Genomic DNA, 22501 nt, shown 5'->3' with positions numbered 1-22501 from the left:
GGCAGGACCCAACCAGCTGCACACGTCTCTGCTGGGGAGGAGAGTGCTAGGGAAGCTACGTGTGTGAGGCAGCTGCTGGGCGCCCAGCGAGTCAGCCTCCGGGTGTGCGGGGCTGCAGAGAAGAGCCACGGGCCCTGGGAGGCTGGTGCACTCCGTGCGGCGCTGAGTCTGGGCGGCCAAGCAACCGCTGGAGGTGCCCTGCACTTGCCTTTCCTTCCCTCTCACAGAGCTCTCCCTGCTGGAACCCTTGGCAGTGTGCAATCCACCGGCCCCTAAGCCCTCCCTAAGGACGCATGGGGCCTAGGTTCAATGGCAAGGAGCGAGGGGAGCTGAGGCCAGGAAGGCACAAGTGGCGTCTCCCAGCCTCGCGCAGCCTGCTTCTTCCGGGTAAGAAGCCTAGCAGCGAGGAAAGTCTGGGCAAGGCTCGCCCAGGGCAGAGCAGCCTCGCGCCAGCAACTCTGCTTGATCAGGCCTCTGAGCAGAGCTGGAGCTCTGACGTCCTGGAGGCGCACACGGCTCCAGCCAAATAGGGCTTGAGCCAATCGAGGCCGGGCTGCCTCTTCTTCCCTCGAAGGGGCTCGGCTCCCCGCCAGCTGTTCACTCGGCTTCCAGGTGGGGGCGCTCAGCGACTCATGCAAGTCTTCGCTCAGGGGCTGCTTGGCTGAGCTGGGGCTGAGGGCGGGAGCCCAGGCACCCAGGGCAGGCCCCCACCAGCTGCACACGTCTCTGCTGGGGAGGAGAGCGCTAGGGAAGCTACGTGTGTGAGGCAGCTGCTGGGCGCCCAGGGAGTCAGCCTCCGGGTGGGCGGGGCTGCAGACCCCAGCCAGGGGCCCTGGGAGCCTGGTGCACACCGTGCATCACTGAGTCTGTGCGGCCAAGCAACCTCTGGCGGAGCCCTGCACTAGCCCTTCCTTTCCCTGGCACAGAGTTCTTCCTGCTGAAGCCCTTGGCAGTGTGCAAGCCACCGGCCGGTAAGCCCTCCCAAAGGACGCCTGGGGCCTAGGTGCAAAGGCAAGGAGCGAGGGTAGCTGAGGCCAGGAAGGCACCAGTGGCGTCTCCCAGCCTCGCGCAGCCTGCTTCTTCCGGGCAAGAAGCCTAGCAGCCAGGAAAGTCTGGGCAAGGCTCGCCCAGGGCAGAGCAGCCTCGGGCCAGCAACTCTGCCAGATCGAGCCTCTGAGCAGAGCTGGAGCTCTGCCGTCCTGGAGGCACACTCGGCTCCAGCCAAGTAGGGCTTGAGCCAAACGAGGCTGGGCTGCCTCTTCTTCCCTCGAGGAGGCTCGCCTCCCCGCCAGCTGTTCACTCGGCTTCCAGGTGGAAGCGCTCTGCGCGTCCTGCAGGTCCTGGCTCAGGGGCTGCTTGCCCTGAGCTGGGGCTGTGGGCGGGAGCCCAGACACGCAGGGCCAGGCCCCAACCAGCTGCACACGTCTCTGCTGGGGAGGAGAGCGCTAGGGAAGCTACGTGTGTGAGGCAGCTGCTGGGCGCCCAGGGAGTCAGCCTCCGGGTGTGCGGGGCTGCAGACCCCAGCCAGGGGCCCTGGGAGCCTGGTGCACACCGTGCAGCACTGAGTCTGTGCGGCCAAGCAACCTCTGGCGGAGCCCTGCACTAGCCCTTCCTTTCCCTGGCACAGAGTTCTTCCTGCTGAAGCCCTTGGCAGTGTGCAAGCCACCGGCCGGTAAGCCCTCCCAAAGGACGCCTGGGGCCTAGGTGCAAAGGCAAGGAGCGAGGGTAGCTGAGGCCAGGAAGGCACCAGTGGCGTCTCCCAGCCTCGCGCAGCCTGCTTCTTCCGGGCAAGAAGCCTGGCAGCCATGAAAGTCTGGGCAAGGCTCGCCCAGGGCAGAGCAGCCTCGGGCCAGCAACTCTGCCAGATCGAGCCTCTGAGCAGAGCTGGAGCTCTGCCGTCCTGGAGGCACACTCGGCTCCAGCCAAGTAGGGCTTGAGCCAAACGAGGCTGGGCTGCCTCTTCTTCCCTCGAGGAGGCTCGCCTCCCCGCCAGCTGTTCACTCGGCTTCCAGGTGGAAGCGCTCTGCTCGTCCTGCAGGTCCTGGCTCAGGGGCTACTTGCCCTGAGCTGGGGCTGTGGGCGGGAGTCCAGACACGCAGGGCCAGGCCCCAACCAGCTGCACACGTCTCTACTGGGGAGGAGAGCGCTAGGGAACCTACGTGTGTGAAGCAGCTGCTGGGCGCCCAGGGAGTCAGCCTCCGGGTGTGCGGGGCTGCAGACAAGAGCCACGGTCCCTGGGAGCCTGGTGCACTCCGTGCGGCGCTGAGTCTGGGCGGCCAAGCAACCGCTGGAGGTGCCCTGCACTAGCCCTTCCTTTCCCTGGCACAGAGCTCTTCCTCCTATAGCCCTTGGCAGTGTGCAAGCCACCGGCCCCTAAGCCCTCCCAAAGGACGCCTGGGGCCTAGGTGCAAAGGCATGGCAAGAGCAGAGATGAGGCCAGGAAGGGGCCAATGGCGTCTCCCAGCCTGGCGCAGCCTGCTTCTTCCGGGCAGGAAGCCTAGCAGCGAGGCAAGTCTGGGCAAGGCTCGCCCAGGTCAGAGCAGCCTCGCGCCAGCAACTCTGCTTGATCGGGCCTCTGAGCAGAGCTGGAGCTCTGCCGCCCTTGAGGCGCACTCGGCTCCAGCCAAGTAGGGCTTAAGCCAAACGAGGCTGGGCTGCCTCTTCTTCCCTCGAGGGGGCTCGGCTCCCCGCCAGCTGTTCACTCGGCTTCCAGGTGGGGGCGCTCAGCGACTCATGCAGGTCTTGGCTCAGGGGCTGCTTGCCCTGAGCTGGGGCTGTGGGCGGGAGCCCAGGCACCCAGGGGCAGGCCCCCACCAGCTGCACACGTCTCTGCTGGGGAGGAGAGCGCTAGGGAAGCTACGTGTGTGAGGCACCTGCTGGGCCCCCAGGGAGTCAGCCTCCTGGTGTGCGGGGCTGCAGACCCCAGCCAGAGGCCCTGGGAGCCTCGTGCACTCCGTGCAGCACTGAGTCTGTGCGGCCAAGCAACCTCTGGCGGAGCCCTGCACTAGCCCTTCCTTTCCCTGGCACAGAGTTCTTCCTGCTGAAGCCCTTGGCAGTGTGCAAGCCACCGGCCCCTAAGCCCTCCCAAAGGACGCCTGGGGCCTAGGTGCACAGGCGAGGGGGGAGCCGAGCTGAGGTCAGGCAGGCGCCAGTGGCGACTCCCAGCCTCGCGCAGCCTGCTCCTTCCTGGGCAGGAAGCCTAGCAGCGAGTCAAGTCTGGGCAAGGCTCGCCCAGGGCAGAGCAGCCTCGCGCCAGCAACTCTGCCAGATCGGGCCTCTGAGCAGAGCTGGAGCTCTGCCGTCCTGGAGGCACACTCGGCTCCAGCCAAGTAGGGCTTGAGCCAAACGAGGCTGGGCTGCCTCTTCTTCCCTCGAGGGGGCTCGCCTCCCCGGCAGCTGTTCACTCGGCTTCCAGGTGGGGGCGCTCTTCGCCTCGTGCAGGTCTTGGCTCAGGGGCTGCTTGCCCTGAGCTGGGGCTGTGGGCCGGAGCCCAGGCACCCAGGGGCAGGCCCCCACCAGCTGCACACGTCTCTGCTGGGGAGGAGAGCGCTAGGGAAGCCAAGTGTGTGAGGCAGCTGCTAGGCGCCCAGGGAATCAGCCTCCAGGTGTGCGGGGCTGCAGACCCCAGCCAGGGGCCCTGGGAGCCTTGTGCACTCCGGGCGGCACTGAGTCTGGGCGGCCAAGCAACCGCTGGAGGAGCCCTGCACTTGCCCTTCCTTTCCCTGGCACAGAGCTCTCCCTGCTGGAGCCCTTGGCAGTGTGCAAGCCACCGGCCCTTTAGCCCTTCCCAAGGATGCCTGGGGCCTAGGTGCAAAGGCAAGGCAGGAGCGGAGCTGAGGCCAGGAAGGCGCCAGTGCCGTCTCCCAGCCTCGCGCAGCCTGCTTTTACTGCTGGAGCCCTTGCCTCTGCGGCACTCAGTAGCCCCTAATCGCGACTCCAATCCCCGATCTCCACCCTGACCTCAAAACCCTATATCCCAAACCCGTAAACTGAATGCCTAGATCGAATCCCCAAACAGTGAACCTGAAACCTGATACCTTAACCCTAACCCGACCTCAAACCAAAACACCTACCCCTTAATCCCAAACCCAAACTCCAATCTCCAAACCGCAACCCCAAACCGCAAACCTCTAACCCCGAAGCCGAACCCCATACCCCAAACCCCAAGCCCCTATTCAGAACAAGAACCCCCAAACTCCGAACCCCAAACCCCTAACTCGAACACCATACCATGAACCCCAACCCATTTCCCGAATCCAAATCTCTAACCCCAAGCACCGAACTCCAAACCTGAACCCGAATCCCCTAACCCAATCCCCTACCTGAACCCTTTACCATAACCCGAAAACAAAACACCAAACCCCTAACCCATAACCTGAACTGCAACCCCCTACCCTAAAACAGAAGCCCCTGTCACTAACCCCTAACCAGAACAGCGAACCCCTTAACCGAACCTCAAACGCCGAACCCCAAACCCCTAACCTGATCCGTGAACCCCTAACTCGAACCCGAACCCCTAACCCGAGCCCCAAACCCAAACCCCGACCCCCAAACCCCATACCACAAACCCCGAACCATGTTGCCCAAACCCCGAATCCATAACTCAAACTCCGAACCCCAAATCTGGAACCCGAACCCCCAACCCCAAACCGCTAACACGAACCCCACACCCAGACCGCACACCCCTAATGCCTTACCGGAAACGCAAACCCATAAAGTGAACCCCAAACCCTGAACCCAAACCCCTAACCCGTACCCCACACCCCACACCCCCAACCCAAACCCCAAACCCCTAACCCAAACTGCGAACACCTAACCCGAATTCTAAACCCCGAAACCCAAACCCCAAAACCCAACCCTCAAACCCAAACTCCAAACCCCTGATCCGAACCCCAAACCCCAAACCCCTAGCCGGAACCCCAAACCTCAAACCCCAAACCGCACACCCCAAACCCCTAAGCCGAACCCCGAACTCCCAACCCCTAACTCCTAACCTGAACAGCAAAACTCGAAACTGCACCTCACACCCCCATCCCCAAACCCTGAACCCAAACCCCCGAAGCCCAAACCCCAAACCTCAAATCTTGACCCCCGATCCACAAATCTCACTTACTGAACCTCTAATCGGAACCCCCAACCCCAATCCTCGAATCCCAATTCCCGAACCCCAAACCCAAACCCCAAACCCCTAATCCGTAACCCAAACTGCAAACCCAAAAACCGAACCCCAAACCCCCAACCCACAACCCTGAACCCAAACCCCAAACCCATAACTGGAACCCCAAACCCCGAACCCCTGACCCAAATCCCAGACTCCAAACCCCAAATCCCTAACCCCTAACCAAATCCGCGAACCCCTATCCCAAACCGCGAACCCCAAACCCCAACCCTCAACCCCTAACCTGAAACGCGAACCCCAAACCTCGAACTCCAAACCCCAAACCCGAACCCCGAACCCCTAACCAGAACCCCAAACCCAAACCGCGAACCCCAAAACCCAAACCCATAACCCGAATCCCAAACCCAAAACCCCTAACCCGAATCCCAAACCTCCAACCCAAACCGCGAACCCCAAACCCCAAACCCTTCACCCTAACCTCAAACCCAAACCCGAACTGTGAACCCCTAACCCAATCCGAGAGCCCCTAACCTGATCCCCAAACCCCAAACCCAAACCTCAAACCACAAACCCAAACCGCGAACCCCAAACCCTTTACCTGAACCTCAAACCCCAAACCCAAACTGCGAACCCCGAACCTGAACTGAGAACCCATAACCTGATCCCCAAATCTGAAACGCGAACCCCTAACCCGAACCCCAAACCCCAAACCCAAACCGCGAACCCCTAACCCGAACCCCAAACCCCTAAGCTGAACCTTGAACCCCTAATCGGAACCCCAAACTTCAAACTAGAACCGCGAACCCCTAACCCCAAACGCTGAACCCCAAACCACAAACACGAACCCTGAACCCGAACCCTAAGTAGAGAGGGGATTCCCCGCACCCGAACTCTGAACCTGAACCCTAACAAGTTGGGGGGATGCCAGAACCCTAAACCTAACCCTAACAATAAAACTCTAACATAAACATAAACTTTTCTGGCCTAAGCCCCGCCCCTTGCTGTCCCTCACCCCCTAAAAGCAAACGAGGCAAAACTGGGACTTGAATGCCTGACCTACAGAGCCAAGTTGGATGTTTAACTGGTTGTCAGCCTAACCGCTTCGCTAGAGAGGATTACTGGGTTTTGTCTTGCTCCCAGGCGCTCTTCAAGCCTCACCCCGCCACTGCAGGCTAATAAAGAACTATGGACCCTATTAGCGCTCACTTTAGCTGTAACCCTAGAGCTAATGCCAACCCTAACCGTAACCCGAACCCTGACCCTGACATGAACCCTAACCCAAACCCGAACTCTAAGAAGAGGGGGGTCCCCGAATTCTAACCTGAACCCGAACCCTAACAAGTGGGGGGGGTTGCCCGAACCCTAACCCTAAGCTTAACAATAAACCTCTAAAATAAAAAAATTTTCTGGTCTAAGCCCTGGCTCTTGCAGTCCCCTGCCCCTTAAAAGCGAAAAGGTCAGACTGGAGACTTGAACTCCTGATTTACAGGCCATAGCCTACCTGCCTAGTGGCCCACCTAACCCCTATGCTACAGAGGCTTGCTGCTTTCAGCAGGGCTCCCGAACCCTCTTCAAGCCTCAGCCCGCCAGGGCAGGCTAATAAAGAACTATGGGCCCTATTAGGGCTCACTTTAAGCTGTAACCCCAACACTAATGCTAACCCTAACCGTAACCCGAACCCTGACCCTGACATGAACCCTAACCCAAACCCGAACTCTTAGAAGAGGGGGGATCCCCAAATTCTAACCCTAACCCTGAACCCGAACCTGAACAAGTTGGGGGGTTGCCCGAACCCTAACCCTAAGCTAAACAATAAACCTCTAAAATAAAAATAAACGTTTCTGGTCTAAGTCCCGCCTGTTGCTGTCCCCCGCCCCCTAAGAGCAAAAGAGTTAAGCTGCAGACTTGAACTCCTGACTTACAGACCATCATCTGCCTGCTCACCAGCGCACCTAACCGCTACGCTACAGAGGCTTGCTGTTCTAACAGAGCTCCCGGACCCTCTTCAAGCCTCTGCCCGCCAGGGTCTGGCTCTATAGACTATCATGGCTGTCCTAGGTCATCTTTGCTTTCTATAGTCATAGTTTTATCCCTAAATCATAGACAGATCAGCTGAGAAAAAGCTTGGATTGTCTCGGTGGGGTGGATTTGCTTGTCCTTGTGTTTCACCTGGAGGCAGTCGCGGTCCCGCGGGCCTGTCCTGGAAGGGGGCGTGGGGGTGGGGCGCACCGTGAGCGCGTCGGGGGCGGGGCGAGCCTGGGCTGCTGGTCAGGAGCGCGGCTCACGTGAGCGGGTCTGGGGCGGGATGAACATGGCGGCGCGTCGGGGGCCAGGGCTCTCAGGGCTCGCCATTGCAGCTGGGAATGCTCGTTTCGTGGGCTCCTGGGTCCCCGTCGATTGGCATCCAGCGAGCAGAGCGCAGGGCTGTGGGCCACAGGTAAGGGAACTCGGACTGGGCGGAGCAGGGAACCATGTATTCTGCCCTCTTTGTTTGCAGTCTCGGAGCCGACTAAAACGGCGGTCGCAGAAAAGCCTCGCCTTTGAGGTCAAGGGTTTTACTGCTTTACCCCTTTGCATAAAGCTCAGACCCGCGCGGTTTTCCCAAGCAGCCTAGTGTATTGCTTCCTACAGGCCTGGAGAGGATAACAGGCAGGAAGACCAGGGGTCTCCAGACAGAGAAAATAGACTGCAAGTGTCAGACGTTTTTTTCTCTCTCTTAAGAGGCCGGAGGAGACAAAAGAGTGCTGCATTTTTTTTTCTCCATGTTGATACAAATTTAAAAGGTTTCTCAGAAATTTCTGTGTTGCCATGACCACTCCTGGCTCCACCTGAATTTAACTTTCCTCAAACCTTGAACTAAGCAATGCATTTTTCTTATGGAAATGTTTGTCTTAAGGTATGCTAATGTACTATGTATTTACCCAAGGCTCTGTCTTCAGGTCAGTTTCCCCTAAAGGCTCAGAAAAAACTTGACAAACCAGTATGTTTTACTCATACCTTGTTCTCTTAATCTATGTGAATGAAACTATATATTTGCTTGGAAATCTGCCTTTCTTCAAGATTCATGTCCATCATTTTATGGCCTGGGATGACTCATCTGCTGCCAATGTTATCTCAATGCATGCTGTGGGTGAGGGGCCTGGTGCCATTCTCTGACACATTGTCTTTCTTTCATTAGCAGACTGCTAGTGGCTCTATAACATCTGGCTAAAGACTAGCAGGGGGTACTCTTCCCCCTTTTACTGTCTACGTCAGCAGCTCTCTCGATCTCTTTTATATTTTAATAAAACTTTTTAACAGAAAACCTCTGAGCCATCAAGCTTCGTCACTTGCCCTGGATTGAATTCTCCTCTGGAGTCCAAGAATGCTGGCATCTTTTGTGGTTTAGCAACCACCTTTCAGCCTTTTGAAATTCATATTGAATCTTCATTTCAGATTGAAGATGCATTCCATGGTATTGCCAACTGAAGCCTTTTCATCGCTATGGCATATCTGTCCATGTCTTTAGGGTATTTTTCAGCAATCATGTATCATTTCCAGTGTGCCAGTCTTGTTATCCTCATTCTGTCCATAGCAAAGTCTTTTATTAATGTTGACATGACTGAAAGGGAATCGTTTGTTTAAATTCCTTTTCAGATTGTTATTTGCTGGTGTATACAGATAACACTGTGTCATCATTCATTTGTATCAGTTTGGACAGCTTGATAGTTGTCTTTAGTTTCTTTAATTTCTCATAATTTAAGATGACCCTGTCTCATATATTTACAGTCTCACCCCTAGTCTCAGTCATTTCTTCAAAGAACTGTCCTTTTTTTAAACATTACATTATTTTTGACTTCATTTTTGTCTTTATTGCTCGTTTGTCTAGTTGTAGTGAGCAGAGGCTACCCTCTAGTTGCTGTGCCATGGCTTCTCATTGCAGTGCTTTCTCTGTTTGCAGAACTTGGGCTCTGGAGCATGCAAACTTCAAGAGCTGTTCAAGGGCTTCATTGCCCCTGGGCGTGTGGAATCTCCTACACAGGAATTGAACCCGTGTTCCCTGCATCGGTAGGCAGATTCTTTACCACCGGGCCATTGGAGATGTTTCCTGTTCCCTTTTATTAGAGAATGATATTTAAAACATACATGTAGGAGCTCAATATGCTCAGCTGACAATACATGGATATATATATATATATATATATACATGTATTCCAGCTCACCTTTGAACATATTCAGTTAAAGGTAATTTGTGATGTCTCCAACCTGATCCACCACGACATGGACATTGTAACGTTTCCTTTTGTTTATCTGTAACTTTGCATTCCAATGGTAAGATACCTGGCTTCCACCGCTTGTCATACACAGAATTCAGTGCTTGTCCCACGTGGTTACTGAAAAAAAAACTGTCAGATTGTCTTTCAAAGGGGGCTCTGCATGCATTGCACCAGTATCTTGAGTATGTTTTTGTATGATAGTTTACTATCAGTATACCCTCAGTGGCCAGGTGTCTATTTCAGTCGCTACCAATTATGAATGGGCTTGTTTGCTCTAGTGTTCTTGGACAATTCGAATACAGTTTCTTTGTCAGATATGCATTGTTTTAGGAAAACAGTTTTATTGATTGTTGGCTGTGTTGCCTCTTTGTGTGTGGGCTTTTCTCTAGTTTTGGTGAGCATGGGCCATAACTAGTGGTTTGCAGGCTTCTCACTGCAGTGTCTCCTCTTGTTGAGGGGCACAGGCTCACGGGCTTCAGTGGCTGCAGCATGTGAACTCGGCATCGTGGCTTCCAGGATCTAGAGCACAGGCTCGCTCGGCTGTTGTGGCACACGGGCTCCATAGGATGTGGGATCTTCCCATCCTAGGGATCGCACATGCATCTCCAGCACCGGGGGGTGGATTCTTTACTATGGAACCACCAGGGCATATTTTAGACTAGTTTTCCACACATGTATCTAGTGAAAGAGGCCAGGATCAAGAGGCATGGCAGCTGGGAATCCTCAGCCCCAGCTCTGGTGTGCTATCCAAAGCTCTGGGGCCTTTGGTGAGCAGCTCAGCTTCCCTGGGACTGTTTCCTCCCATCAGAAATGCCCTGCTTTTGGACTGTAGCCCACCAAGCTCCTCTGTCCCTGGGATTTCTGAGACCAGAGTACTGCAGGTGGTGCCATTTCCTTCTCTGCTGCTGCTGCTGCTGCTGCTGCTGCTGCTGCTGCTGCTGCTGCTGCTGCGTCGCTTCAGTCGTGCCTGACTCTGCGCGATCCCATAGACAGCAGCCTACCAGGCTCCTCTGTCCCTGGGATTCTCCAGGCAAGAACACTGGAGTGGGTTGCCATGTCCTTCTCCAGTGCATGAAAGTGAAAAGTGAAAGTGAAGCCACTCAGTGAAGTCGTGTCCGTCTCTTAGTGACCCCGGGGTTGCAGCCTACCAGGCTCCTCTGTCCGTGGGATTCTCCAGGCAATGGTACTGGAGTGGGCTGCCATTGCCTTCTCTGATTTCCTTCTCTGCAAGATAGCGTTTTGAAGATATTTTCTCCTGGATATTGCTTTTGATGAAGGAAGGGGGATCCCTTTCAGGGCTTGAGAGTGAGTTCTTGTCTGACACTGGGCAATGAGTTGTCTGAGGAGAGGAGTGCTGTCCAAGCGAGAGGCTTTATTGGGAAGGGCTGCCAGGGTGGAGGGCAGGAGGGTGAGGGAAACGGAGAGAACCACTCTGTCACGTGGCTCACAGTCTCAGGTTTTATGGTCATCGGGCTCATTTCTGGTTTGTCTCTTGCCAGGCATTCTGAATTGGGATCCTTCTTGGGGGCACACGCATCACTCAGCTGAGATGGATTCCAGCGAAGTGGATCCTGGGAGGTTGGTAGGACCTCTGAACTGGAGCCTCCCATCTCCTGACCTCTCCAGAATTCTGGTTGGTGGTAGCTTGTTCGTTCCTTGTTCCTTCCCAGGACCTCCTGTTGTAAGATGATTCCTGCAAGTGTTTTCTTTTCTCTGTTGCCTGGCCAGGGTGGGTGGTCCGTGGTTCATTTAACAGTTTGTTTTTGGTTCTCTCGAGTAAGGTCCTCCACAGGGTAAATGTATGAAATGATAAAAGGCAATGTTTTAAATAATTTATATTCATAATTTGGTAAGTTGGCTTGTTTTGTGTATGTTAGACCTGATCACCAGACCAACGGTCATGTAGAACTTTTGCAGTTTTCTAAAATTCTATAGTTTTTTAAATGGAGTTACCTTGTTGCAAAGTTTGTGTTTATGTTCATATTTTTTTAAAGTTATTTCTTTTAGTTGATTGATCATTGCTTTACAATATTGGTTTGATTTGTCATACATCCACATGAATTAACCATAGGTGTACCTATGTCCTCTTGCTCTTGAATCTCCCTCCCACCTCGCACGCATTCCCACCTCTCCAGGTTACTACTGAGCCCCAGTTTGAGTTCCCTGAATCATACAGCAAATTCCCATTGGTTGTCTATTTACAAATGTAGGTGTACCTGCATCCATGCTGCTCTCTCCATTCATCTCACCCTCTCCCTCTTGTTCCCCACCCTCGTCTGTAAGTCTGTTCTCTATGTCTGCACCTCCATTGCTGCTCTGTGAACAGACTCGTCAGTACCATCCTTCTAGATTCCATGTTTTTCTCTCTTTGACTGACTTCCCTCCCCTTTATTAGAACAAACTCAAATGTGTTCCTTTTTATGGCTGCATTCCATGCAGGCTCTGATTGTTCCTTAGCCATGTTTTGCGGAGGGTCATGGAGCTATTCTGCTCCATTTCAGTTTGGGCTTCCAGTCTGAGTGCTCGCAGCAGAGCTGCTTCTGGGTGAGCCCTCTGAGGTCTGTGAGCACCGGGCTGCCCGCTCTTCTCTTGTGGCCCGCAGGGGGCGCCAAAGGCCCCTCTGACCCGCGGGCGCAGGACGCTTTGCCTTTAGACTCTGCTCCGTGAGCAGCTGGCGGGAGCTTTGTCTCCTCAGGACCATCGGGGCTCAGGCTTCTGGATAACAGGGCTGCATCCAGGCTGAGAGGAGCAGGGTTGCCTCAGTGCCCACCAGCAGGGAGGCGCTGCAAGAGCGAAAAATGAGGATGGAGTAGACGTTTCCTGTGTCCAGCTGAGGGCTGACTGGAGGTCCATCTCAGAGGACTCAGGGGGAAAGAGCTCCGTGTGCAAAGCGGTGGGTTTTCAGTTAGATTTGCCTTAGATGATGTAGAGGATGAACACTGATGTTCTTCCGTGTAGGTGGCCATTTTCCTGTCACTGTTTCTTGAGAAGACTGTCCTTTCCTCTTCGCTCGTTCCTGGTTTGATTTTCAGGAACTGACCATGTACAGGTGGGTTCGTTTCTGGGCTCTCTATTCTCTCCTGGAGTCCATGTGTCTGTGTTCCTGCCAGTTCCTCACTGTGGTGGTCACTACAGCTCCGTGATGTAGTTTGAAGAGGGATAGGAAGATGCCTCCAGCTGTGTTCCTCTTTCTCAGAGTCTTTTTGGCCGTTTAAGGTCCTGTTCAACAGTAGCAGCCTAATATTAGGAATATTTCTATTTCTGTGAAAAATGCCATTGAATATTATTTTGTGATTGCAGTCCGTGTATTTGTTGATGACTTTGGTTGGAATGGACCTTTTAATTCCTCATTGTTCCAGTGCATGAGCGTGGAATAATTTTCTGTGTGTTTGTATTTTCTTTGGTTTCTTTATCAGTGCCTTCTAGTTTTCTGACTACTGGTTTTTTATGTTCTTGATTAAGTTTGTTGCTAGATGTTTTATTTAAGTGGGATTTTCTTAATATTTTTTTCTGATTGTTATTAGTGTATAGAAATGCAAGTGATTTTTGGACTGTAAAGGGTAGTATTTTATGATTGTAAATTAATCCAAAATGATTCAGCTTTACTGAATGTAGTCTAACAACTTTTTGTGAAGTGATGTGGAACATTTTATCTGTAAGATCTGTTTCTCCTGCAGTAGGTCATCCAGAGGACCCAAGACATGGTGGTTACTAATAGACTTCCCACACTACTTCTTCATTCCACGTGGACTCCTTCACGGGCAGTGAGCATCGCAGCTTCCCTTGAACTTCATCTGGGTAAGTCTTGGCCTGTATCAGAAAGTTTCCTGCCTGTCTGCTCTAAATTTCTTTTGTGGTATTGACATGGTTGTTTTGAAACCTAGTATACTTTCCAGTCATTTAAAATGTACAGAAAATGCCTAGCAATGGGAACAAGTGCTAGCATTTGCCACATCATCTAAAATACTCTATGTGTTTTATCCAAAATGGGTACCTTCTGCAGAACCAGCACATAATCTCCAAAATCAGGAAATCATATGGTACCTACATTATAATGTAATCCACTGCCCCACTTCCACTTTTAGCAATTGTTCAAGTGTATGAATATATCTTTTGTTTCCATCGTCATCCTTTTTTCTTTATTTAGAGTGTTACTGAGATTTTCAGTTATTTGGACAAACTTGATGGATTGAAAGCAGACATGGTGAATAAGGGTTCTGGGTGGCCTTTTCTATGTGGATTTCTTTTTCACTGAAGATGGTTTTAATATTTATTCATGTGGTAACATGTATGAATCCTGCATTCTTTCTCCCCCCCCCCATAGTAATTAAAAATAAATAATATGCCATTTACCATTTAGATATTTGTAAGCATACAGTGTTGTAGCAGACAACCTTTTCTTGTTTTGCAAACCAGTTTAATAATGTGCACCTTGTGCGTGCTTTGGAGAAACTCAGGAAACTGAGTCAGTGACTGAAATGGCCCAAGATATCACCTTAGATTCCATCTTCATCTGAAAACAAAACAGGCACTTTCTGGTGGTCCAGTGGCTGAGACTGGACACTCCCAAAGAAGGAGGCCCAGGTTCATTCCCTGATCCAAGAGCTAGATCTCCCATGCCACAAAGGAGAATTTGCATGTTGTAGCTAAATATCTGGCTTACCTCAATGAAGGTTGACCTGGCGCAGCCAAATTAAAAAAGAAACAAATATTTTACAGATACAACCAAAGGAAAGGAAGGGTATGGTTGTTGTGCAGATTTACGGCTTAGCTTTCCCTATCGATAGAAAAGAAAAAAGAGTTTCAAAAGACTGTGTCTCATCCTTCTATCTGGCATATAGAGAGGATTCCTTTGAAATGAGATTTCTCTGGTAAATGTGACTCACAGAAGGGCTGTCTTGAACTTGGGTTTCAGAGATGATCATGTGTCCTCTAAAAAAAAAAGTTAATTGGGTCCCACTAATTCTCATGCTGAGGTGGTATATTTTGTGGTAGCATTTGCTCCCCTTCACTTTGGATGTATCCCCATTTGTTTACACTGTCATCTACTGAAGACATCCTGATATTTGAAAGTTTTTAGTTATTACAAGTAGAGCTGTTGTATATAATCATGTGATACTTTTTGTCTGGACGTTTTCAAAGCTGTTTAGTAAGTGCTAGCCATATAGTATTCAGGTCACAGGTGAGCTTTGTTTAGCTGTGGAAAAATCCAGCTATGTTTCTCTGTGGCATGTGGGATCTTCTGGGGTAAGGGATCAAACTAGAGTGTCTTGCATTGTCAGGCAGATTCTTTACCACTGAGCCACCGGAGAAGTTGTGCCCTACCCCCGTTTTTTTTTTTGAGTTTACTGGATCTAATAGGTGTGCAGTGCTACCTCACTGTTATTTTAGTTTGTAATTTCCTAATGATATGTGATTTTGAGTCTTTTTGATAGGCTTATTTGCTATCTTTATATTTTTGTAGGCCAGGTGTTTAGGTGTATACATTTTTTATGAGATTGTTCTAGATTTTTTGGTATATTTGGAGTACAATCCTTTATCAGATATGTATTTTATAAATATATTTTCCTGTGGCTTGTGTTTAAGTTTTGTGAATAAGGTTTTTCACAGTTTAAATGTCTAATTCTTTAAAGTTAATGTTATATATGTTTTATATCCTTTTTTGGATAGACTTTAGTGTGTTGTTGTTGTTGTTGTTAAATTTTATAAGCAGAAGTGAGGTACTGTAGATACAGTTTTAAGCTAAGCTGAGGTACCATAGATACAGTTTTGCCTTTTGTCTGTTAAGAAGTTTGAGTGAGTTTGGTGTACACTGTATATAACATTATGTCTACATTCATTTGACTGGATATAGCTTCCAATTATTTGTCTAATTGGTTTTGGAGATATCACGGGAAGTCAGTTTTTCCAAGGGAAACTGAGGTCCATGAAACATGAACTCTTTTCGATCGGTCGGAATCACTCTCTGCTATTTCTGACAGATTTGACTTGTTTGGATATCTCATATGAGTGGAATCACAGAACGTTTGTCTTTTCTTGGTCTGGTTTATTTCACATGATCTAATGACCATAAGGTTTGTCCACATTGTCGCATTGTCAGAATTACTGACTTTGAAGGGCCGAATCAGATTCCATTGTGTGTATACCACAGTTTGTTTATGGAATTGGCTGCCATGGACACTTAGATCACTTCTGTTTGTTTGCCAGTGTGAATCATGCTGTTGTGAGTATGACGGAAGAAGTATCCATTTTTTCAGCCCCCTTTCCCAATCCTTTTGGGTACATAGCTTGAATTGGAATCGAACTATGTATTTATTCCATGTGTTTGTTTTGGAGTCATTTCTGTAATGTCTTGCAGAGTGGCAGCACCATTTAATGTACTTTTTCGTATGGTGGAATACCGTTCAAGCTTCTGAATATACCTTGTGTTGCATATTCAGTCTCCCACCAACGGACACTTGAATGAGTTCTACCTTTGAGCTATTGTGAATGTCACTATGAGTATTTGTGTACCAGTTTTTGTTTGAATTATTAACAAGTACATTACTATATATAAAAGAAGCCACAAGGACCTACTGTACAGTTTAGGAAACTATTAAATATCTTATGATAATGTATAATGGAAGAGAATCTCAAAAGGAATATATGAAAAGCACATAGTAACCATGATATTTATTGTGCCAACACTATGAGTTATCATAGCACTACTCAACGTGTATTTATACATGTCAGTAAAATATTCACATCTGTAAGGATATTATAAAAAATTATATAAAAAATCAAGAATTCAAACAGAGATTAAATAAACTTCCTGTCATTGCTCATCATCATTTATACATTCATACTACCTGTAACACTCATTGTATAAGTGCTGGACTAGCAATTGATGTTCTCGTAAACCAAGAGATTGTGAAGGTGTAAGGAAATATAGCTTATTGAATTCCTTAATGAAGGATTATAGAACTCTATGTCCATGAAGTGAATGAAATTCCATTTTATTGAACCACATTCTTACTAGAGTGATGAGCTTCCACCCCACCCAACGTTAGTTCACAATGAAATCCTGCAGTCCTCTGGCCTCAATGTCTGCTTCCTGCTACCGAGAAAGAAAAGATGAGGAAGTCCTGACAAAACCGATGCTATTTTTCTTTTTCTGATTTGTATTTTATCGCAGGGCTTGGCAAAAAGAGGGCCCAACCTGTTTTTAGAGTTCCATCCCAAGGGTCCCTCTGGCATGTTCCCTATGTTGACAAAGTGCTGATTATTTTCAACAAAGGACAATGATCTGCACTTCACTATCTGTTGCTTGAGCTGGAATAGCGGGCATCCCTTGAAGTGCATTCCTTCATGCTGAAGTAGGCATCCCTGAAGCAATAGTATAAGAGGAACACATTTATCACGTAGACATCGCAGCGCATGCATTTGTAATAATTTTTCAGTTATACCCATCATCATCGGAGGAACTGACTTGTCCCAGTAACAACGAGAGTACCCAGTATAACAGTTCCTTGACTTATGAGTACTTCCTATGAGTACCCTTATGAGTACTTCTTCCAATGTTGTTTCTCCTACTTTGGTCATGAACAGTAGAAGCTGATGGCAGTGGTCCTTGAAATGTATGTCGATTCCTAGGTGGCACAGTTGATAAATAAAAAATCTGCCTACCAGTGCAGGAGGGGGAAGTGATGTGGGTTTGATCCCTGGTTCAGGAAGATAACAATTCATACACATGTTTTATGTGAACCAGTTTGATACTCATGAGTTTTTTCTTCTGTATACAGAAAAACAAATGCTGTTCAAGGACACTGAAAGAACCCTGATGTTGAAAATCAGATCTGTATTGTGAGCAATGCTTAGATATCCATGAGTCGAAGCATAGTATTATGCCTATCATCCTTGTATTTCTCTCAGTGAAATATGTTGAGGAAAACTCTTCATTCGTGGTCTAGATTCACGAAGAAGCTAAATAGCATTCATCCTTTACGTTGACAACTGTGAATTTAAATCTCCTGTGAATCCTATGTGACAACCACACATACCAACATGAGTTATCAGTATTATATCAATATTTTTAGTCCTATTGTATGTCAACTAAAAAAATCAGTATATAATTGTACATGAAGTCAAGACATAAAATCAGTGCAAATACAAAATGTTCCATCCTTTGAGAAAGGGAGAAAAACATCTCTGTGCTTAGCCTATTGCATTTTTATGTATTAGACCCTTAAGTAGTTTATTCACCACACCCTGTGAATGATTCACAAATCTTCAGAGAAGAAAGGATCATTTCTCTTGAACAATGAGTAGTTCAACTATTCTCAAAGCAAAGCCATAAGTGAGTCTTATTTTGGGTGAGACCATGAAAACTCAGCGTTTTCATTATGCTTGTGCTTATGATGGGAGGAGGTCTGAGAAAGCACTTCTGAAGGTTTATTCATACCAGTCGTTCTCATATGTATCGAGTCTTTAAAGGTCGAATCACCAAGGTGTTGCTTCTACACTTGTACTAGGCTGAGCAGCAACATTCCCTTTCTCCGTAAGTGCAGTAGACGTGTTCCCAACCTGTCTGTCTTCTGTCCTCTGGAGTATGCATTGCTTGAGCTCATCACAGCCTAGTAGATGGAAATCATCAGGATATTCTGGAAACCCTTTTTATTTCAGTCTGTTCAGGAGGTTACCACTGCTGCAAACCTCTGGATTTTACCAAGCGCTTTTAACAACCTCAGATGAAGGATATAAGTCAACACTGGTGACAGCCACGGGCTTCCATGGCCTATCCATGATTGTTGGCTTTGCTTTCATAATCATCCTGTTTCTTATACCAGCTAAACTGTCAGTGTATTTTTTAATTACCATTTTATCTTTGATGGTTTTTAGAGCTATTATGGATTTTCCTATATATCTTCACTTATCGGTGAGGGTCTTATGTTAGTAGTAGTTATGACAACTGACTTTCTGTCTGTTAGCTGTGGCAGAATAAAAAAAGAATGACCCACTGTATATTATTAATATTATGTATCAATATATTGTTAGTTTTATTGTTTGCAGTCATCCAATTCCAAGTTTCTGAAATAAACTTTCAGAAAAATCACATCCTTTTGAATGCCCATTTGACTGAATAGGAGCACGGAAATGTTCTTCCATAAAATTGTTTACAGTTTCCATTCCGTTTCTCCTGTTTGATGTAGATATTGGCCTTTGGTTCTATCAGTAGCTTTGCAAGTAAAAAAAAAAATTAATTAGAGCTCGTATGGTAATTTTACTGTTAGCAATAAGTTTAGCATAAAATGAACACAGAAGAGGTTACAGTAGACCAAATATGAAAGTCAGTTTAAAAGAAAACATAGTGTTGAATGTTTACAGTAGGAATATAGTTATGAAGTTCCTTTATTATTATTCTATCCTTTCCTTTTGTTTTGCAGGGGTGTTAATGTACAGATTCCAGTACTATGGCTAGAGCGAATAATAGTATCATTATTCTTGAGAGCAACTCTACTAAGTCTTCACGCTCATGTCACTCAAGGTTTTTTAATACCTATTATGTTAGTCGTGTTTGTAGTTTGTGAAGTCACATAAGTTGCATTCATTCAAGCAATAGTATCAAACAGCTATGGCATCAATTATAGATGTGAATCGATATCGAATGTGAATCCATTTCACTGTGACAAGTTATTATTGTAGATATTCTATTCATGCCAGTAACAAAGCTGTGCAGAAATAATACAATGTTTATTAAGAAAATAAGATTTACTAATTTGTTTTATTATTCTATTTCTTTTAAACAGATTTAATGACAACAGGCTCAACTTTTCATTCACTTGTATGACTATGAGCAGTTTGACCAAGTTGAAGAAGATGACTCGTTTGTAGTCTTCCTCATCAGCTCATTCCATCTACTGGCTTTAAAATCATTTAGTACAGAGCTCACCGTCTAGGTGTTCATCCAGTGTTTTGTTTGCTTATCATGCAGGATCATTTTAAAAGGAAAAGTATGTGTGTATGAGTTAGAGCTCTGATCCCAGGAGTCCATGTAGAAGCTTCCCCTGAGAAATGTATCGTTTTTGCACCAATGCTACTGAAATGTGTGAATGTGGTATACCACGCGTCCCAATAAGTGTAAACAGCGTCATAGGCTACTTATTTGAAATGACCAGTACTCATGACATTCCATTCAACTGAGGACTAAATATAGCCAACATAGGCTGTGTTTGCCAAATAGACTTTGAAGTATTCTTCACACAGTCCTTCATCGATGCCAGTTTTCAGATCGAAGAAACCCTTGCTCCATGAAGTTTGTGAACACATATACTCATGTTTTGTTTGAGATTTTAAAGTCATTCTTCAGTTTTGTTGGAGGAATGGTTCTGTATATGCCCCGTGGATCCCCAAATCCACTGATGTTCATGTGTCTTGGGGCTTCCCAGGTGGTTCTAGTGGTAAAGAACATGCAGAACATACCCATGCAGGAGACATGGGAGGTATGGATTCCATCCCTGGGGCAGGAAGATCTCCTGAGGGAGAGCATGGCAACCCCCTCCAGTATCTTTGCCTAGAGAATCTCATGGAGAGAGGAGCCTGGTGGGGCCTAGTCCATATGATCCCAAGGAGTTGGACACAATGTAAGTGACTTCGCACAGCACATGATTCGTTGTCATAGCTAATATAATGGAGATGACATAAAAAGAAGCACCAGCGGGCGAAAGTCAATATCCATCACTTTTAAACTTTGGAATGTATTGTGATATTTTACATCCATATTTGTATGACTTGATAGTTGGAGAATCGATGCATGTGAAGGCCTGGTTGTGTTATATGTATGTTGAGGGAAGATATATTTTTATGTGGTTTGACATATAGGTCCCATTTCATTCGTAGACATATGCATACTCATCACTTATCATCATTTTTTTTTTTTGAAAAGACCATTGTTTGGAAAGGTTGTTGTCTAACCATGAAAGATGCTTGAATTCTTGGGCTCCTTAGAGGAAGAATTCAACCCGGGGCCAGTGATGAGGCTTGATCAGTCAGAGCTTTTGTGTCCCAACGTTTTATTAAAGTATAAAAGAGAGAAAGCTTCTGACATAGACATCAGAAGGGGGCAGAAAGAGTGCCCCCCTACTCATCTTTGGCTGGATGTTATCTAGCTACTAGCAGTCTACTCATTAGAGAAAGGAATGGCAGCAGACCCCTCACCCACAAGATATATGGAGATGACCGTGGCACCAGGTGAGTCATCCTGGGCCATAAAACGATTGATATGAGCAAATGGATAGCTTCATTCACATAGATCAGGAGAGCCATGTATGAGTAAAGCATATTGGTTTGTCAAGTCAGTTCTGAGCCTTTAGGCAGAACCTACTTGAAGATAGAGTCTAGGGTAAATACATAGTACATTCACATAGCTTAAGGCAAACCTTTCCATGAGAAAAATGCCTTGGTCAGCTCAAAGTATGAGAAAAGTGAAGTTCAGGCGGAACCAGGTGTCATTATAGCAACACAGAATTGTAAGAGAAAATCTCTGTTTAAATTTGTATCAAGAAGGGGAAAAAAGATAACAGCTTGTTTCCTCCTGCCTCGGAAGTGACAGATAACAACTGTCTGACACTTGCACCCCATTTCCTCCCTTTGGAGACCCCTGGCCTTCCTGGCTGTTACCCTCTCAGTTTCATTCATTGAGCGTTTTCTGCCTTGTGAAACATTGGGCATAGAAGTATGTGTTTATTTAGGGGTATTTCATCCAATTTCATTTAAATGCATATGTGAATTAGAAAGTTTGACATGCTGTTGCTTTGTATACCGATTGGGAAATGTGAGCCTCCAAGCTTAATTTAGTTTTTCATGTTCATTTTTCTTTTTAGGGGTACAAAGAAAAATAATATGACTGTTAAGATCAGCTTTCGTATTTTTTGCCAAATATGAATTGGGATCACATCGATCAGAGATGAGTCTGTGCATGAAAGCCCTAATAACTAATGCTAATTGACTTCACTACCATGGGATGTTTTCATATCTATTGAGGATTTACTTCATGTATTTCGATTTTAACTTTCTGTCTTACAGCCTTGTTTGTAGATCAAAGCTATTTGAAATTGTCATCTGGTTTCAAATGGCTTGTGAGGTTATTCATGAGTGGTTCATAAAACCGAATGGATTGTACGTAGCCATACTTTGTTGTCATTCTATGAATTTGAAGAATGTCTGAAGAATGTCTGCAGTTATGCCTTAAAGATTCATACAATTGATGTCCAATATTTATCTCAATAGACTTGCTTTCAATTTGTAGTTTCCTATGCGTATGTCTTTCTTTATGGATTTGGGTAGAACTTGTATTGGAACACTGAAAAATCTGTGATATCAACCGTGCTGACCTTTCTGGTGGTCATCATTAAGATTTTCACGCTCTATGGATCCTAGTGGAAACAGGTGCTGTTCATCCTACTTTTGTGAAGATTGAACTCATCGTAGAAAGTGGAATTTGTTGAAATATTTATGGTATAAATAAATCTTGTCTCTATAATTACCCAGAGTCCTGGTGCGTATTTGATTGCTAAGTTATAAAATGTATGAGATAGATGTGATCCATCAATGGCGACTGGATAAGTGGTGGAGAGGTATTTTGGTGATGCAAGAGATTTAAATGATATGATCATAGTATTTATATCCCTTTTATGTGGATAATGGGTCTTGGATCCATGTTTGAAACCTTACAACCTCGTCTTTTGTTATGCATGGGAAGTGTCAAAAATGAAGAAGATGCGGGTAGGTACTTCAAGGGTAAGTATAGGGCTGAGGGCGTGACTATGATGTGGGTTAGGGTTAGGATGTGGATGGGGGTCGGGTTAGGGTAGGGTAAAGGTTAGAGTTCGTGGAACAGCCCTCCAAACTTGTTAGGGTGAGGGGTGAGGTGTGAGGGTTCAGGATGAGGGTGAGGGTAAGGATTCAGGGTGAGGGTTAGGATTCAGGATGAGGGTGAGGATTCAGGGAGAGGGTGAGGGTGAGGGTTCAGGGAGAGGGTGAGGGTGAGGGTTCAGGGTGAGGGCGTGGGTGAGGGTAAGGGTTCGGGGTGAGGGTTCAGAGTGAGCGTTCAGGGTGAAGGTGTGGGCCTCACATCTGATACAGGATTGTA

The 22501-nt window shown here is 47.5% G+C and overlaps 1 long non-coding RNA gene across 1 annotated transcript; it reads left to right on the top strand.

Annotated features, from left to right (window-relative positions):
* Positions 1 to 7406: 7406 nt before the first annotated feature.
* On the top strand, positions 7407 to 21901 carry LOC138438750 (uncharacterized). Its single transcript, XR_011256454.1, has 4 exons — positions 7407 to 7556; positions 10875 to 11008; positions 13053 to 13173; positions 19161 to 21901. It is a non-coding gene; the product is annotated as an uncharacterized lncRNA (long non-coding RNA).
* Positions 21902 to 22501: the final 600 nt, after the last annotated feature.

Source organism: Ovis canadensis, chromosome 4 (assembly GCF_042477335.2).
Source record: "Ovis canadensis isolate MfBH-ARS-UI-01 breed Bighorn chromosome 4, ARS-UI_OviCan_v2, whole genome shotgun sequence".
Classification (NCBI taxonomy): domain Eukaryota; kingdom Metazoa; phylum Chordata; class Mammalia; order Artiodactyla; family Bovidae; genus Ovis; species Ovis canadensis.
Note: the sequence above shows the minus strand (reverse complement) of the source record. Positions and strands in the feature narration are given on the sequence as shown.